Source organism: Elaeis guineensis, chromosome 10 (genome assembly GCF_000442705.2).
Source record: "Elaeis guineensis isolate ETL-2024a chromosome 10, EG11, whole genome shotgun sequence".
Lineage (NCBI taxonomy): Eukaryota > Viridiplantae > Streptophyta > Magnoliopsida > Arecales > Arecaceae > Elaeis > Elaeis guineensis.
In genome coordinates this window covers 8,276,182-8,297,178 of record NC_026002.2, presented here as the reverse complement: position 1 = coordinate 8,297,178, position 20,997 = coordinate 8,276,182, and positions in this window count along the sequence as shown.

The window sequence follows — 20,997 nt, the reverse complement described above, 5'->3', positions numbered from 1 at the left end:
AAAAATAATAGAAGGTACGTATGATTTCATGATAGGAGTGTCACCATCCTATAGTTTGCTAATGAAACCTCTACCAAGAAGCATGTGCTGAGGATTGTGGTACCAATCATCAGATCTAAGACCAAATTGTGTGTTTGTTCGATTTTGTATCAAGTTTCCTAGGTAAGGTGTGATAGTTCCCCTAGGTATGGTCTAACATTTGTGCTTGATTTTGGAAAAAAGAAGTGAAATATAGATAGCTATTCTTTCTAGAATAGTTATTCTATATATTTTTTTGATCATATAGGGTAACTTGCAAGCCAACTAGAGACAGAAGAATTAGGGATAAAAAAAGGGGGAAATAGTTAGGAAGATCGCCATCAAAATGGGCTTTCAAGCAAGGGGACATAGAATCTATGAGTGCTACATGTACAATGACGCATCCTATCACTTCTTCTCTTGAACCAAAAAGAGAGAGTCTGCATCCAGAACCTCCATCCAAATGCATGCTCAAAAAAATGAGATGCCAAACATAAGACTTGAAACTGGTTGGCGTTTCGATTTGGATCTTACATTTGACTTATTCTCAAGAATAATTCAGTTGTACTTCTAAGATGGTATAATTTAAAGTCATCCTTTGTTTTCGATCCCGAAAAATATAATAGAGATAGATATTTCTCCTGAAATAAGCATGTTTAACTGGAATAACTATTCCCATCTTTTTAAACACTTTTGGCGGACCAAGTTCCAAACGGAACAGGCCGAACAGCTTAACGACCAGTGAGGGTTAAACAATTGTTTACAAGCTAAAGACAGAAAGGATCAGATCTTTTGGCAGGTTTTGATCACTGTCCGTTTGATGCATTGGATTAATCATGAGGGTTGAGCCAGATAAGACCATCACATCAATGAACTTTTTGACCATGGAGGAGCTAATGATTGATAGGGAGACCCCTGTAATCTTCTACTTTGGATGGCCATGTCGCTTGGAACTTTGTGAGTTGAGGCAGAAGAATGGGAATGATGATCATATGTCTGAATTCTATTCAGAATTGAATCATGACACGCACTGGACACTGAACAAGAGATCTGTACAGTGTAGTGAAATAGAGTAACAATAATTTGGGCTTCCAAAAGCTTGCACTGAAGCCACCACTTGGGAAATTGGTGCAATAAAAGATCATGTACCTAGGAGAATATTTTTAAGGTTGTGAATTGATGTGATCAGGACCTAATTGCGCTGCTAAAAAGCACTGCACGTACCTGGGAGAATATTTAAGGTTATGACATGATATGTTCAGGACCTAAGTGCACTGCTAAAAGCACTACCATGTCAGCTCATTGACACGTGTAAATGTTGATGTTACTTCCCATAACATGAAAACGTGTAAATGTTATTTCACTGTGACATTATCGTAGATAGCTTATCCTCCAAATCCTATTCAAGTTCGGGATATTTTGTACGCTTAACATTTTTTGGATACGTTTGCTCTAGCATGATTTAATCCACTTGTTTCATGGAGAAAGAAGCGAACAGAAGTATGTGAGGAAATGATCCTTATTTTTGTAAATGAACTCGATGAATATACCCACTAGATAATCCAGATTTTTATTAAAGGTATCAATTTTTGCATGCACCATTCTCTTAACAAAAGGCAAGATTGTTTGCTACATGGATCACTGCAATTAGTTTTTAATACATTTTTTCTCAATTTGAAATACATCTAAAATAGCCTTTGTTAGATTTTTTCATGTGCATGAATAATGCAAACTTGCATGTGTGTTGAAATAAATAAATTATGTGTATATATATATACACACACACACATGCATGCATGCATGCATGCATATATTACGTATGCATGCATATATTACGTATGTATGTATGTATGTATGTATGTATGTATGTATGTGTTGAGAGAGAGAGATCTTCTTTTTTTTTTTTGTTATTGTAAACCTAAGGTCAAGATGATAAAGAATTATTAGAGTCTCGGTGCTCTTGGAAAAAGGGTGAGTTCATGGGGCCATGGTTTGGGACCACATTGCTCTCCCGTACCCATGCTTAGCAACCCTTTCAAGTATAGAAAGCTCAACATGCAAAGGAAAGTAAGATTCTCGGATAGGGATCTTAGATCACTCATTTCTAAGCCTCCATCTTGACCCAAAACATCCTTTGATTGACCACCTTTTCTTACACAAGGGTATGGCCGAATTTCTTTTCTTATATATATATTTATGTTTGTTAATCTGTAAACCGTACGTGGATTCCCTTTCACTTATCAATGCATGTATGTGACATGACCTGTAGAAAAGGAGTTGAAGACAAAGGCCCCTTGGGAGTTTGATATGGATAGATAAATATGAAACTAGAATGACATGCCTGTTTGAAGGGAACAAGTTGTGGAAGGTGATTTTTCTAATCCATAAGTGCATGGGACAAATCATAAAATGTTAGAGACCACAATATCTTATCAAGGTGATAGGGAAGGAATGTTTGGAGAAGCAAGGTCTCAGAAAGGTGGGATGACAATTTTTTGAGAATGGAAGGCACGTCTCTCGTTTTTAATATTATCATTGTTCATTTTTCATCCATTAATCTTGTTTGTTTCCTATTGGAAGAAGAATAACTTATCTAAAATATTAAGTTCCAAGAAACAACCTCGTTTAGTTTCGCTATTTCAAGGAGAAGCACGTTAAATCCGGGTGTTGACCCTTTTTTTTATTTTTGATGAAAATGGAAGCTAAGGAGCGTAGACTCTATTGGCAACCAAATATTATTAAAAAAGTAGAAGTATGTATATTAGAAGAATTAGAAGACAAAAGAAAAAGAGAAAGAAAACACATGTTGGAAAGAAGAAGATAAGCAATGGAGACGTAAGAATACTCAAAACCAGCATTACATTACCGTAAGAAGGAAATAACTAGCAAGTAAGCTACATCAAGCTTAGAATCAAAAGAGGAATAGATTCCATTGAAGCTAGAAAATAGCCAAAAGGAAAAAAAAAGGCTAAGGGAGATGCCCTACAAGCAAGAAGCTAATTTCCCGACAGAGAATTTGGGGATTCTTTTCAATTTATCCCAGACTTTACCAAACCTAGGTAGCTCCTTTAGGCCACAAAGAATCGACCAATCATTTAGATAGTGCATACTTCGCAAGTAATGGTAGCAAGAGAGGAACTTTTATTGAGGAAGATGTGTGCATTCCTTAATTTCCTACAGGTCATGTTGAACTTAAATGAAGATAGAAAATTAATAAAAAAATATCTTGGTTTTCTTGGTCAACATTCAATAGAGCTAGCATCTATTCACCATGTTCATCCCTATTTATGCTATGCATTTCCACCAAAATTCCAGATTATCACCCAAATTACCCCCTCTGTTAGATGTGCATAATTTTCTTAATATCACTCTAAGCTAAAAATGCCGCTTTCTTTTACCTTCATATATTATCACGTCCAGTAACACACAATTCTGCAATGACTCTTGAAATACCTTATATCATCTTTTAATGTTTTATGATAATAATTTCTTTATAAATGAGTAAGTTAAGATTTTATTGAGTAGATTTATCGAGTTTAATACAACTAGTTTATGTAAGTAGAAGGCTCGAGATGGGTACCAGTGTTCTCGTAAAAGTAATGTTAAAGTCCATGGGGCCAGATACTAATTAAGTCATGTATAGTAGTTGAAGGACAAGAATACTTGAATGGCCCTAAATGAAGCACATCATATCATTTGATGGCCAATGCTTACTTCAAAAGTCAACTAATTATAAGGCATCCATTGAATGTCGGTGAATCCATCGGATAGATTCTCAATTGTAATGATTGAACTCCAAATGCACATTGTTCATAAAAAGGAAAAAAACGGTAGTGCACATTATATACATAGTTTGATCACTTTTTGAAAATCCAAATGGGATAATAATACTTGAATGGTTCTAAATCATTAGTAATACATAAGTCCATAGGGATGAAGACTAATTAGGTCGTTTGCAGTACTTAAATGACAATAATACTTGAAAGGTTTGAGTCAAGTGCATCAGATCATTCGATGGACCATGCTTACTTTAAAAGTCATCTAGCTATAGGGCATTGCATTGAATATAATGCCCATCATATTCATCAGTTAAGATAAATAGTTTTATTTCCTTTAGAAAATCCAGATGGGAAAATAATACTTAAATGGTTCTCAATCAAGGACATCATAACATTGGATTGCCAATACTTAATTCAAAAGTCAACTAGCTATAAGGCATACCATTGAAGGTCATGGGCTAAGTTCTCAATCAGAAATGCACCTCAGATTCATCAATCAGAATAGGTAGGTTAATTATTACCTTTAGAAATTGCAAACATTATCATATAAAATCAATCATTTGTATTAAACCATGATTCAAGCTACTTGCAAGAAGGGCGACTTTCTAATTTGCTAAGTGGAAGTCTCAGAAAAGTGAATACTCTTGTTGGTGCCTAGCTAAAGAGGACGGGGGCCATTCCTCCTTTTTTGCTTGGATTTAGCTTTTGCTGAACTGATTTTAGGACCAATTTTGGTTGTCTACAGTCTCAGAATGATAGATTCATTGCCTCAACAACCGAGATATCTCCAACCTGCTCGTCCTTTCTTTTGCTTGGATCTACCTTTTTAGTCTCACTTTGGGACCAATTTTGGCTGTCTACAGTTATCGGATGGTGTATCAACCACTTCACTGTGTTAGATAACTGCAATCCAGTCATCCTTGGCTTAGTGTTGGAACAATCCATAATCCCCTTGCTTGCTATGTTTGCCAATGTCCTCATAATTCTGGAGCAGTGAGCCATGTTTAGGCACTTCGAAATCTCGCTCCAAGATTACTAGTTGGTAGTGATATAAATCGGAGAAGCATCGGGTCGCCGGACATTATTGAATGAATTAAAAAGAAAAAAAAAAGTGTCTCAAGTTACTCATTTTCCTGATATTAATATCTAGTACTTGGAAACATATCACACATATACACTCCTAGCTCCAAAGGTCTTATTATTGATGAAAACATTGGTTTTATCAAACCTAATCAAATTATCAAGAACAAAAATCTTACTTAACATATTAAGATGGAGGCCACTCTATTCATGAGATATCCTCCATCCATGTTGAAGTTGCTAACATGAGAAAGGAAAGGAAGAAAAGTGGGTGAAGTCATGAAAGCCATTGCTCCCTCAAGCTCAAGTTGCTTGGATGATATATTTTGTTTTGAAAGGCCATTTCTCAAATCATGGAAAACCCCGTACAATTGCTGGACCCACAGCCTGCCATGTGTTTTCCAAACTATACTTCCATTTCTCTCTTCGAACCTTTCCCCTTGTGTGAAAATGTCACATAAATAGGGTGCTCTAGCATTCAAGAGAGTGGCACACGCTCATCCACTTGGGGTTTACACCATGGTTGTCTCTCATTTTTTAGGCCAACTATAAATGAGAACATGAGATTGATGGCTCCACTAGATTTAGCAAAAATTCGGCCCAATGTTCAAGGAAGGTGGACAAAATGTCTGACTGTACGACTTCATGTTTGGGACATTGATGGTGCTTCGAAATTCAAGTCAAAAAGCATACATTATAATTTTATGAACTAATTGTGAGTTGGGACTTGCTTCTTTTGGTGCCTATGGCAGCATAGACATAAACAACTTCCAATTTCATGAAGAGTATCCTAAATCTTATACAAAGTCACTTTCATAAGGTTGTTTTACAGAATAGTCTTGGAAATGTTTCATACTTGCATGTTAATCCCGATATTTTCTATATTTCTTCTTTAATCGCTGAAGTGTTGTAACTTATAGCTTACATGTTACTGAATTTAAATTAACTAGATGATAACAGAATATTTTACTTATATTCTTTTAATAATGTTAATTTCATATCTGCTAGATATTTGCCCCCAATTCTCATATTTTCTGTTAACTAATCTCTTGACCTTTGTCCTTCTACCATTGGTCCCCAAGCAGCTAAGTTCCCAGCCAGAAGAGGGCAAAATAAAGAAGAGACCAAAGTGAGCAAATTAAAATAGACCAAGTCCTATGCCTCATCCATTATTAAGCCAAGGACATTTTTGTCCATGTATAATCTTCATTAAACCCTAACTAAGGTTTCATCCATGAAAATTAGTGAAAGGATTGATTTTACAAACAAAAAATTTTACAAGGATTTTTTTACACAAATACTAAAATAATCAATATGCAAATATGATAGGTTTTAGCGACTAATTTGTAAAATTTTAACTTATAAACAAAGTTTATTGAGAGGGAATGTTTGGGGGAGTTTGACTCTGGAATGAAAATAAAAATGAGTAACTCCCATTCTTATAGTTTGTTTAGGTGGATTCCCACTCCCATTTATCTTTATTTTTTCTAAGTATTCAAATTTCATTTCGATTTCAATTTCGATTATGAAACAAATGCATTGGAGGATATGATCATTTTGATTTTCATTCCCATCCATTCTCATTTTGATTTCGGCTATGAATCAAATGCATCCTAAGTTTAAAGGCTATTTTTGAGGATTTTCCTTTCATCTAATGCTATAAATACAATGTTGTTGAATGCATTAATAGTGTGAAATTGACAAGGCCATAGTGAAGACCTCATATGATTTTAGATCAACATTGTGTAGGAGGTAGCTAAAGCCTCATGGTTCCTACACTCCAAGTCACTTTTAATTATGTTTGCTTATCTTAAATCTTTGAACTATCTAACTTCTTCAATACCACAAAGTTCCTTTGCAATGTCACTAGCCTATCTTAGCATTGCACGTGGTCCGAAGAAATTGAACCCCAATCGGGTTCTCATATTTGGAATCGGAAAGTCAATCAATTACAGTTGGAAACCAACTGAACTAATAAGATTGGGCTGTAGAGATGCACATTAGGCAGGCTGGGTAGAGTTATTGGCAGGTTACTAACAGCAAGACCAAACTCAACCAGCCTCTATTCATCCTAACATTTGTGGATCCAAGTTCAATCCCAGATCTATGAGCAATTAGCTTAGATAGGCTAGGGTTATTGGGTTGCTCACCATGCCAATCCAAATTTATGTCATATATTTGACAAACTTTAAATTTATAAAATGAAATGAGAGAATGAGAATTCTATTTTTAATAGCAACTTAAAATTAAAAACAAACAATACTCTCCTTTCTTCCCTTCAAACCTATTTATGTTTTAAAATATAAAGTAATTTACATACAAAGCATGATAGAAGGATGCTTATTAAAATAACTAATGACCTTGTATAACAGGAAATATTGAGCCATATATTTTGACAATAGATGTAAATTATATACCTAATATATATGTACATGCTATATAGTTTTTAGAATAAATTATTGGAACATCTCCTCAACTTTAGTCTAATTTTATATATAACTCTTCGACTTTAAAATGTATCAAATTAGTCATTCGAAATATTCCAATATAATCATACTATTTACTTACCAACTAACGATGCTTGTTTTTTATTTCAATAGACAAAAATACCCTTTACCTACATTAATGGATCATCGGAAAAGAAGAATTGGAGGTAGAGGGAGTTGCCATGGAGGGCGAGGTGGGATTACGGAGGTCAGCATGGAAGGGGAGGACGGCATCCAAAACTTTATAGACGGGATTCGAGGAGGAGAAAGAGGAGGAAGTAGGAGGAAGAGGATGGGAAGGAGGGAGAGCACTCATGGATAGGTTTAGAGAAGGAGGAAGATGATAAGGATAAGTGGATAAGGAGAAAGAGGGGGCTGCCTACAAGGATGAACAAAGGTGGAGGAGGAGGAGATGGGAAGGAGAGGTAGGTGGGCTTGGAGGAGAAGTGGGAGAGAAGGAAAGGGAGGAAGAAGAAGAGAGAGAAGGAGATTCACAGATGAGGTGGGTAGAGGTAGAAGAGCCACCATATACAGAAAGAGCTCACAAGTGAGCTTGGAGGAGGAGAAGAAGAGGCGGAGGAGAAGGAGAAAGAGGAGAGGGAAAGAGGGGTTGTGGGTGAGCTTGAAGGATGAGGAAAATGAGAAAAAAATGTGAGGAAGGGCCGAAGGTGGTGGGAGCCACCATGGAGAGGAACATGGGCAGACTTGGAGGAGGAGGAGGAGAAGTGGAAGAGGAGAAAAGAGAAAGAGGAAAGGATCGAAGGAGGAGGAGGAAGAGAAGTGGGAGGGAGAAAGGGGAGGGGAAGAGCTGGAGGAGGAGGATGATGAGGAGAAGGGATGAGGAGGAAGAGGAGGATGGGGAAGGAAAGAGGAGAGATATTGGCACTGGAGGTGGAGAAGAAGAGCAATCGAAGAAGAAGAAGGAAGATAAAAAAAGAAGATGGAAAAGGATAGTTTGATTATTTTATAAAATAATAGTATCATTCTATGAACAGAGATAGACAGTAAGATCATATTAGAACATTTCAAAAATTTGAAAGAATAGTTTAATACGTTTTAAAGTCAAGAGAGTGTAATTGAAATTGGACTAAAGTTGAAGGAGCGTTCCTATAATTTTTCTGCTTTTAAAATAGGACAAGTTAGGCCAGAATATTAAGCTCATAAACCATTAATCCAATCTTGGCCTGATTTTAAATCAGGCCAAAGATTTGAGACCCAACTTGTATAAACATTAGGCCTCCTTAGAACAGAGTCTGGTTCAAGCAGGCCATTGGTTAGCTCTACCCACTGTGCATCCCCATTGGGCTGGTTTCCATTGAATCATAGGTTAAAAATTAAAATAATTTATTTTTAGCATAATGACTTATTGGTTCTATTCAATTAAAGTTCATCAAAATAATATAGTAGGCAGTATAAATCACAAAGAATCTATTCAATCATACCATACAATATAAAACTAAAAAATAAACTCCAACTTTTGGACCTAATATGTCATAATTTGAGAAAATCTAATATTCTACTCAATAAAACATAAATATCGTAAATCATGGATTTGTTAGTAAACCATGAGATTGTACTACAACTTTATGGTTAACCATATATACCATGTCGTGAATTTATATATGCATATGTACAATATTTTGTTATGTTATATTATACTATATCATGTGATATTTTATTATTGTATTTATTGTATTATATTATATTATATTATATTTATTATAATATACTATATTATGAAGGACTTGGAGTGGAAATGGGGTCAAATTGGGCTCGTGCTAATTAAGTCATAGATACTCTAACAAAATTTCTATCTCAAATCGGACCCATTTAATAAAATGGGCCAAGAATTCTAAGTCAAACCCCATTTATTTGTTAAATAAGTAAATTAATCGAACATGTGTATCTTGTTTAATAAGTAGGTCAAAATTGAGTTGCCATAAGGCTGGGGCATGGGAATCTGACTAGATGTGCTTAAACTCAAGCATTGAAATCCTATTTGTTGGGTATTCTGCCTTATAAAGGATAGGAGGACACTCCTCCCTTAAGAGATACCTTTTGGACCAAAGCTCGGGGATAAAATTGTGTGATCTAAGGGCCCTTGACCCTCCATCTAGTCTGTACGCTGCGAATCGAGTTGGGGTGTATAACATATCAGATCGGACAATATTTCTTGCTGGGACGAGCCCTTCATCTTTATGAGCCCCGAAGTCCCCCGACTACAACATTATTAATCCAAAAATCAATATTAGTACACTGATTTAACTTGTAATTAACTTATTATTCAGCATAATAATTTATAAACATGATTTTGAGATATAACTTTATTTATTGAGAGTTAAAAAAGTCAATGATGTGTTACTTTCAAGTTTGGCATATCATGTTGATCTAATTTGATTGTTAAATGGCCAAGTCAAGCATGTCAAGCCTTTTAACCCAAACCTGACCTATTTAGTAAATAAATTTTGAAGCTAACTAATTTATAATTGAAACCTGCGCACATCAAAGCCAGCTTCTCTAACTTCATGTAAAGTTAATATCAAGTTGGCAAGTTAAATAAAATATTAACCCCTTACAGATGAAAACTAGCTCAATTTGATTTGTAGGTTCACCAGAAACCATGAACATCCCCGGATTTCTCAAGGTTTTCAACTTTCATCTCTTAGCTAATATTTATGGTTAAACCTCAATCTTATAATGAAAACACAATCTTTTTTAAATCTTAAATGATTGAATAATAAATAATTTTATTTACAAATAATAACTAGAATGTTATATATCATATATTCTTTCTTTATTTAGAAGTTTTATTGAGTTGAGCTCGTGCAAGTTAGAATTAGATTGCATCAACTTGTGCCCAATTCAAGCCAAATTGCAGCCAAACATGAGCCGCTCCCCAAGAGCTTGCTCTCTTGATAGCTTTGCTGGAAGGATCAATAGATTCCTGACATCCTTTTGTAAGAGTGTTTGGATGCTTTCCAACCCATTCTCCTCTGCCTCTAACTAGTGCAGCTAATGGATCTAATCATGGGGCTACGTACCTAAATTTAACCTCTATTTGACACATTTTATACCTCACTTTATTTTTACCCACTTCGCCAAGTGTGGAGATTGGCAAGTTGGGCTGGGCCAATTTGAGCCCAATTTGGTCAGATCTCTCTTTTGGTACAAGCCAGCTCCAGCAACGGGCATGACTATGGCAATTCCTCCACATCCCAGATACATTAATAATAAATATGATAAGTAAAAAGAATTAGGCAGTTCTTGGGAGAAAAATATTAAAAACAGTTTTAGGTTGGGGTCTAAACTTTGAGCATGGTCTCTCACTTTTAAGAGTTGTGGATTGCCTGCTTGATCATCCAATCTGAGATGGCATAGGCTTATAATAAAATATTTTTCCTAAACAAAGCACAAAAATCTCATTATTTTTTGAATTCCCATATTGATTTGTTAGATTTGACCATCGAGATTCGATCCACATTGAGCCCACAGCGAGGTCTGCGGGAAAAAATGAATCCAATGAGATCAAATCACCTCAAATGAAGTTGGACGGAGAGATACGTGCTTTTGAAGCTTGCACGGAACCTGAGGCGATGAGGACCACCGGCGGCCGGCGGCGGCAAGGCCGCAGGTGGCGGGACCAACCTAAGCACGGCCAGGGTGCGGCCCAATGCGGGCACGTGGCCCAGGCGCAGGGCACGGCCCGGGCCCAGGCACCCAATGCGGAAGCGGCCTAGGCTCGCATGCGGGCCACCCAGGCCAGGCACCCTGGGGCCTGGTTTTCCTAATCTACTATGGATCGGAAGGTCCATGGTTGGGCGCGTGGACCGCAGAAATATTTCTCAGCTGTTTCGCACGGTCCACGGTACTATTCATGGACCGATCATGATCGGACGGCCCAGGAGCTTTCGGTCTTGATCCAATGGTTTGGGCTTGATCTGGGGTTTTATGGCTTGATTTAGGAGTCCTAATATGGATCTAATTAGGGCTTTAAGCCTTTAAAAGCCCAGATCGTGGAATAGAGTCTTACGATGGCTTGGTTTCTCACAGGAAAAACCCGTGGTCTTTGGGCTTGGCTTTTCATGGGAGAAAAGCCTGGACGGTAACCCGTGGTGGTTCGTGAAGATCGTGGCGTAGTGGAAACAGTGAATCCCATGGAGAAGAGAGAGAGCACGCAACGCTAAGAAGAGCAGGAAGGTTCTGGATAGCGGACAGCGATCGCTTCAGGGGTTCGGGAGGATCTTTCAAGAGAGAGCTTTTGTGAGGGAAACTTTCTGTGAGAAGAAATTGGGTGTATGAGGGTTGAGGGTGAGATCTTCTCTTGTAATTTTTTTTTATAGTGAAGTTTGCATGTCCCGTGGAACGAGCCCTTTTGTGGCTGATCTATGTATTTTGATTATTTTATTTTATTTCTTCTTCTTGCTGCATCACGTGGTACTGAAAAGGTCTTGGGAGTGATGTCCTGGCCAGACATCCACCCAATAAGTGGTATCAGAGTGAGGTGGTATAGGATAAATTGCAGCAGTGGTGAGCAAGACTGAAGATGGAGAAGAAAGGAACAATCAAGATGGAGATCAACAAGTTTGATGGGAAGAGCAATTTCTCCTTGTGGCAGACAAGGGTGAAGGACGTGCTCATCCAATAGGGGTTGATCGATGCTCTCTTGTGCGAGGAGAAGCCGACCACCATGAAGATGCGGGATTGAAAATGGCTACAGATGTAGACAGTGAGTACCATCCGCATGTACCTAGCGAATGAGGTGGTGATCCATGTGCTGAGCGAGACTTTTCCGATGGTTTGTGGTCGAAGCTCGAAGAGCTGTACATGACAAGTCTCTCACCAATACTCTTTTCCTCTGAGGAGTTTTATCAACTGGGATGGCTGAGGGACAGAGCGTGCAGAAGCATGTAAGTCACTTCCAAAGATCCTCACCGATCTCCTCAGCATTGGTGAGAATATTGAGGAGAAGACCAGGGGTTGTTTTGCTAGCATCGCTTCCAGCTTCGTATGAGTCCTTGGTGACTGCTCTTCTAGTGGGAAAGAGCACCATCAAGATAGACGAGATCACCGCGATGATTCTCTAGAACGAGGTTCTCAGGAGGAGAATCCAGCTTCGAGCTCAGGTGGTGGTAGCTTAGCTTTGGTGGCTTCTGGAGGAGCAAAAAGGGTAGACGAAGTGACAGAAGATCGCGACGAGGGTGGTCCAAGTCCAGGAAGGACTTGAGCAAAACTATATATTACCGATGTGAGGAGTTGGGGCATCTAGCCAGAGATTGCCCTCAACTCAAAAATCGGACGATGGTTGCTGTAGCGATGGCCGACAGCGATTCAGATGGAGATATCTTGATGATATCTGACGAGGTATCTACTTTTTTCCAGCAGTGGATATTAGATTCTGCATGCACCCATCATGTATGTTACAGAGAGGAGCAGTTTGACTCTCTGAAAACAGTGAGAGCACTGTATATCTGTCGGATGGATCAAGCTGTGCGATCAGAGACATCGAAATGGTCAGCTGGAGAACACATGATGGTACAGTGAAAAGATTGAAGAATGTCCGATACATATTCGATTTCAGACGGAATCTTATCTCACTTAGCAGACTGGATTCGAGAGACTATAGGACAGTAGCTGGTGGAGGAATCCTGAGGGTGCTATGCGGCGATAGGATTGTGATGGAGGGAAAGAAGGAGAGCAGAGGATATTATTATCTGGCAGGGAGCCCAGTGCGAGGTGGAGCTTCAGGAGCCAGGTGGAGTCCAGAGCGAGGTGGAGCTCCAGGTGGAGGTGGATCGGGTACGAGATAGGAGATTCGGGAGGACAGAGGTGACGTCGCAAGGTGAGATTCCTATTGTCGTAGGATGATGCCCCGAGTAGGTCTCAGGTTAGGAGGAACACAGCATACGATGGAGATGGGATCGAGCGACCTGGCTCGACTCCCATATTTGCCCATCCATGATCAGCAGACGATTGTCCTAGGGCATGGGGTGAGGAGATCCAGAAGCTCTCGGAGTCAGGAGAAGACCGAATATCGAGTCAAGATGAGATTGTTAGGATTTGATACCTCGAGATTCGATCCATATTGAGCCCACAGCAAGGTCTGCGGTGAAAAATGGAGTCCAACGAGACTAAGATCACCTCAAACGGAGCTCAGATAGCAGAGATATGTGCTTTTGAAGCTTGTACGAAATCTAAGACGACGGAGGACCACCGGCGGTCGGCGACGGGCCGACGGAGCGGTGGTGGTGCAGCCGCAGGCAGCGGGACGCGGCCCAGGCATGGCCAGCACATGGGCTAGGCATGTAGGGTGCGGCCCGGCGTGGGGCGCACGGCCCAGCGCGGATCGCGGCCCAGGCACGGGGCGCGGCCCGGGCCCATGCGCTCGGTGCGGGAGCGGCCTAGGCCCGCGCACACGGGCTGGCCCAAGCCCAGGCACCACTGGGGCCTGGTTTTCCTGGTCCATCATGGACCGGGAGGTCCATGGCTGGGCGCGTGGACTGCAGAAATGTTTCCCAGCCATTTCATACAGTCCACTGCACTATTCCATGGACCGATCGCGATCGGACGGTCTAGAGAGCTTCCGATCTTGATCCAACAACTTGGGGCTTGATCTGAGGTTTTATGGCTTGGTTTAGAAGTCCTAATACGGATTAATTAGGGCTTTAAGTCTTTAAAAGGCCCAGATCGTGGAACAGAGGCCTTATGGTGGCTTGGTTTCTCATAGGAAAATCCCATGGTCTTTGGGCTTGGCTTTTCACGAGAGAAAAGCCTGGACGGCGACCCGTGGTGGTTCATGAAGACTGCGGCATAGTGAAAACAGTGAATCCCATGGAGAAGAGAGAGCATGCGACGCTAAGAAGAGCAGGAAGGCTCTGGACAGTGGACAGCGGTCGCCTCATGGATTCAGGGGATCTTCCAAGAGATAGAGCTTTTATGAGGAAAATTTCTGTGAGAGAGAAATTGGATGTACGAGGGTTGAGGGTGAGATCTCCTCTTATAAATTTTTTTTTCATAGTGAAGTTTGCATATCCCATAGAGACGAGCCCTTTTGTGGCTGATCCACGTATTTTGATTGTTTTGTTTTATTTCTTTTTTCTTCTTGCTATATCGTGTAGTACTGAAAAGATCTTGGAAGATGGTGTCATGACCAGACATCTACCCAATATAATTTTACTATATTATTTCAAACTATATACTTAATAATATAATTTTATAATAAGAAAATTTAAAACCCCATTCTTTTGTTTTGACTGCCCTTTGTCGAATTGCCTTAACACAATTTCCTTTACGTTTGGTCCTCCATACAAAGTTTAAGCCTGTTTTATAAATAAATTGGGGGCTAAATACCCATCTAAAATAATGATCAAGAACAAAATTGCCAATAAATAAGAGCTATTGAAAATGTCAATAAATCCAACAAGAGGAGCTAAACTTCTACTTCATGACATAGCTATTTCTCACCTGCCATCCAATATATACCAGGGAATGATTTAGATTCTTTTTGAGTTTTGAATAACAAAAACCTCACCAGAATTCTTTTAAATAAAAAATTTAGTACTAACTAATAATTTAAATGTTCTCATTGAATACAAAGTTTTCAATGTATGCGGCATGTTTTGACAACTTTAACTAGTGGGATCTAATTTTGTTAATTCCATTCAATCATGCTGGCATGTTAGCTAGTTCTTAAACATTTCTTTGTTTGAATTTGATTTGTGATTATCAACAATAAAGAAAAAAAAAGTTATTTAATTTTACCGTAATTTTGTTAAATTGATCTCTTGTTTAGATGGCCTCCAGGGCACTACATATAAATTCATCAGTACTTGTCATACAAGAATAAGAAAAGTAAATAAGAATTATAAGTTTGCCAATCCCTAACAAACTTGGACTTCTCCTAAGCTAAACTCTTATTTAAATAAATCAAAATTAATATAATAAATTAAAATATCCAACTTAAGGTCATAATAAATACTGCATGAAAGTTTTTTTTTTTTTGGATGTAACATGCTACATGATAGTATCATGTAAACAATGTTAAATTAAAAAGTGTATTAATATTAATGTTAGCCCTATAATTGATTTTGATGATGTTAAAGGTGTTTGAGTACAGATCATATTTATTGATGATATTTTGAAAAATAATTGTAGGATTTCTCAATATGCTCAAATGATTTATTCCAAAAGAAGTCATCTCAAGAAGATTCATGTTCCCAAGTCAAAGACCTATAGTTGAAACAAAAAAACTAAGTTTATAATGGAAAGTCTAGTCTACAAAAACCTTTCAATATAGTTACATATGCACAAATTAAGTTTAAAAAAATAAGTCTAGTCTAGAATAAGTTTGATCAAAGAAAGCTATCTAAAATTTATTTTGGTATGTTTGGCATGTCATTGAGTCGACCAAGTGAAAAATTTAGCTGACTCAATCTCAGTTTGAGGGAAAGACAGAAACAAAAAAATTTAGAGGATCCCTTAGCCGACCAAATTTTCATTTGAGTCGATCAAGACTGGATTTTAATCAGCTCAAGCTTTTGGATAGCCGACCAAATTTCATACTCAGGATGACGACAGAAAGATGAAAATTTAAAGTATTTTCTTAAGCCGATCAGTGATCAATTTAGTTGACCAAGACTGAAACTTAGCTGATTCATAAAAAAAGATAGATGACTCAATCTCAGAGACAGAAGGGCGTAGAAAATAGTATAAATCAACGAGTTTTTTGAGTTGATCCAAAAAGTCAGTTAGTCGATCAAGTTAATAAGTTAGCCGATTAAGAAGAGATTTGAGCCGATTCAGTCTCATATAGATAGAATAGATAGAAAGTTGAAATTTTGGCACCTGCTACTGAGCTGTCTCAAAAATTTTACTTAGTTGACTCAAAGTTGAAGGTTAGCCGACTAAGCGCTTGAATGAGCCAACTCATAGATTTCTGACAAAATAATAGTTTCTTTTCTAAAATTTTTAAAACCTGCTTAATTTATTTTTAGCGGCTATTTTCAAGCTTCAAACTGTTAGAGTACTAATTATAGATATTTTTGAGGTTATATGTGAAGGATTCAAAGGGAAACTAAGGTTTTGAGTTTATTGAGTTATTCTTCAAGCTATTGAGTAGAACTCAAGAGAGAAGTAGAAGAAAACCAAGAGTGCTTTCAATTCATTGCTTCTCATATTTATTCAACTCACATGAGAGCATTAATTTGAGCGAATTACTCCTAAGCAAAAGTATTGAAGCCTTCCTCAATTCTCTTGAGTATTCAAGAGAGAAGTTCAAGCAATCAATAGCTCATCTACCTCGGCTTCTTCAAAAGTTTAAAAGAATTTTATTGTTCTAAACTCTAATTTCTTGTATATTTTAATTTATTTTATTATATCAAATTTTTTGGATGAAGAAACTTTAATGTTGGTTCATGTCTAAAGTTAAATGTTGTAAGATTTCGGTTGGTACCTCCATAAAAACCAATTAAGTTGATTGTGAATCTAGAAAATAATCAACTAAAATTAAATCAAGTATCATCAATAAAATTTCACCAATAGTCATGAGAAACCTTCAATCACACCCCAAATTCGGGATATAATACGGCCATACTATCAAGGGATACAGCCTACGATATCACGAAGCCAATATTCATCTTCTTAAATATAATAACAGATGCATCATAAATAAAAAAATAATAAAATTCAATTCAAATACTTAATTAAACCAAAACTGGTTCAGAGCATCTAAATCCAAAAGCAAATATCAATCTAATTCTCAAAATTTAAAAATAAATAATTATAAATTTATGATCATAAAATAAACTAAACTTTCACCATAAATTTTTCAAGCTTGCTATGCAGATCTCCAAGCCTAGATTTCCTTCGTCAGTCCTAACTTTATTCATCTATATAAGAAAAAAAATAAAAAAATATAAGCTACACTAGTCCAATAAGTAAAACCTGCACTTTCTTACCAGATCCAGCATAAATTTTTCATGATGATACAATATTTAAAAAATAACAGATAATATAAAATAAAATATTTCATAGAATATATAATAAAATAAGTCATAAACTAATCATGCATGCATAAATCATGTATATTTCATAAACATGAATCATAAATCATTCTTATCATGTATTCGTATCATGTTTCAAAATATTGCTCACAGACATTCATAATAAGATCACTATTATACCTGTGACAGGATCATATTTGTTAATCGATAGAGTTTTTATTTCATATGCCAACTTTATACTCATTGGTGGAGTCATATTTCATGTGGATGCTAGCTCCGAGTATCGACTTTTCATAGGGATTTGTTCATAGCTATCTGAAAGTTTTTAAAAAATTTTTTTTTTTTAAACATACATATACATCAATGGAAAAACTATAAAATTCATGCTTCATAACCATACTATTTCATAAAACATATTCATAGAATCAATGCTCATAATAAAATATCCTTTTCAATATTACATATGCTGATCTTTATTTTATAAAAATATAATTTCATCAATAACAGATTATTTGCATAGAAAATATGATAATTTAAAAATAAATAAGGAGCGTAAGATCCACTTATCTCGTTCGTCTTAGATTTTTAGTCTTCCTTCGATGAATTAGATAATCCTATTTAAAATATTAAATTATAATCAATTTTTTTTCAATGAGTTCAATAAAATTAAATAATGAAAGAGGTCGTTGATCGGATGATCATCTGATAGGTTATCCGAATACTGAAATAATTCATGGTCTCCTAGCTGAGGATCTAATCTAAGCAACTCTGATCAAGAAATCATGGAGCATGGATTGGATCAAGATCAAGATCGATCAACAGAGTTCATCAATAGTAGATTTTAAAGATATTGGATAGGCCCGATATGAGTTTGATATATGGCACAAATATCAAAGCAGTTTCAGGTCATTTTGTTGGAGTCAACATAAGTTCTTAGAAAAGGAAGACATGACTCGATAGGGATCCATAGATATTTTTAGAGAGAGAAAATAGAGAAAAAATCTTCGTATTTCTCAAAAGAAGAATTTATGATCAAGATCATCAAGCATCATGCTATGATAACTCCATAGGGATTAACGATGATCAGATCTATAAATATATGATAAGGGTCGGACTTAGATCGACAAACTGCATGGATATTAAAGTAAATCCGAGTCTCTCTGAAAAGATCATATCAGATTCATAGTAGAATCCATGGGTTAGATAGAGAGAGGATAGAGAGAGAAAATTTTAGACGAGAGAGATAAGAGAGAGAAAAAGCATTTTCTCTTTTTTTTTTTTCATTCTTCTTTTTTTTTTCCTTCTTTTCTTTTTTTTTCCTTTCTTCTTTTCTTAGCCGATCAAGGGAACAAAGGTTGATGACTTGCGGCTGGGAGTCCAGTGGTGACATAGGTGGCTGCGGTGGTGGAGCAAAGGATGGTCGGTGGCAAGTGGCCAGCCAACAAAAAAAAAATAAAAAAACTCGAAAAAACAGAAGACCACTATCTTTTCTTTGATTTTTTCGATCACAGCCGATCATCGACAGCCAAACCTTCAAAAAGGAAGCTAGGGAGGTGGGGTTCATGACCCATGGCTGAGGCACTACAAACGGTAGCATCGATGGCCAAAAAAGGGAGAAATAGGGCCCGGCCAAATAGAGAAAAATAGAGCATCCATTCTTGATGGGTTTTTCGACGAACCCGATGGCCAGCGACCATGCACAATGGTACATGGAGGAGGGGAAGAAAAAGAGAAAGAGGGGAGAGGTTTATCTCGAGCTTCGACGATCTCTCCGGCTCCAATTTTCGGTGGGCATGGATCTAAAAAAATCAGTAAAACAGAGAAAAAGAGGGAGGAGGAGGGCGGTGCTTGTCATGGGATCCTTTGGAGGGGGAGGGAGAATTTTATAGAGGAGGGGAGGTCGAATCTTCTTCGGAGTTGGCTTCCTCTCCGATGAATTCGAGTGGAAGAAGACTCCCAGCGGAGTCTTCAATATTTTTTTTTTCCTTTTTTGTTTCTTTTTTTATATCTTAAGATTCGTGCAACAAGATTTTAGAGCTAGGCATCACACCTTCCACCTTTCGTAGGAGAGCATAGAGATCATCTTGCCATATAATAAATTTCTACGTGAATCCGTTAAAGGTTGCGATTAGCATCAATTACCACCATCCAATTTGCCAGACACAATGAGTAGCCCCAACGGCATAGGAATGAGCTATGCAAAAGGTTTAGCCTCCAGGCATCAAAAACTTGCAAGGTAAATCATCATATGCCGGCAAAGTATATACTTGCATCAAAATATAATCAAATATCTATGGCCCACCACATATTTAAATTCATAATGTATAGAAATATAAATAACATACTAATTTTATAACTTATGTCATGGCAATAATCAATTGCAAACCAGAATTAAAAAAAAAATAAAAAAAAATAAAAACAAAACAAAAGTTAGTGCATTGTCCACTTCTCATCTGTAGAAACCATGCCAATCATGGATGGAATATAGGGACAAAGAAATCACAGGGTATTCCTATTTTTCTCTATTATTATATTAGCTTTGCATCCAAGATGCATCACGTATGGTATTACTTTTATGCAGACTCTTACTCTTTCTTAAGCTTTCACTGTCCTTCGAAATCATTGCATGATTTAAACATTGAAAGGTCCCCTGCTGGATAAAGTCCGGCGGCCTTCAGTGCTATTGCTCTCTCTTATGTTTTCTAGTAAAATTCGCAGCTTCGAACAGATCTATTCATCCAAGCAGATTAGTCCGAGCACTCTCAATAGTACTAGCTAATTACCATTCATGCACGCATTTAGTTTGATCGGATTGGATTTTGGTAGGAACAACCTACGTTTGTTTATATAGTTGGGTATTCAATATACAGTCTAAATAAGTTGAAAATTGATAAACATTGAATTGATTTTAACTTGATTTGAATAATCATGCAAATCAACTATGCTCCTCCTCGGTTCGATTCAAAATTAAGCTTGAATTAGGCTCAAACAAATAATAGAAGGATCAGAATTGGGTTCAAAAACGAGGCTTGAGACGAGCTCTATTTAATAGTTGGACTTAAGCTACCCAAGCACCTTTAATGGGCTGGGCTTGTCACAGTACCAGCCCTTGGTTAAAATTAAAATCTAACTTATTTAGAATATCAAGTGCAAATCTCAAGTGATACTTTAGAACATTCATATCAAGAAACATGTTCAGTTGTCTCATAGCCAGATGATAGTGTCCTACAAATTTTAGATGCACAGAAAACTGGCATGATGCAATGCGTGCTACATATCTAAACCACAAATTGGGCTTGAACAGATGAAATAAGTAGTACAGATAGGCTGGCTTGTGTTTGTATCTGGCTTGATTATGATCCAAGCAAGATGTAACTTGAATTATCATTGGATTGAGGAACTTGACCTATGTTTCACTCATTTTACGAACGCTATAAATTTGCTGTCGCTGATTTATGCAATCTTAGCCTTCCACCGACCTACAAATTTTGGGTCAAATTCTGGTGCATGATAAGCCCGATCGAGATCTCAATCACATTGCAATTGCGCATGTTCATGTTTCTGGACATTGGCTTAGTTGTTTTACAAATAATGCCCATCATGTCACTCTAGCAGCTTCAAAAGATTGAGAAAATA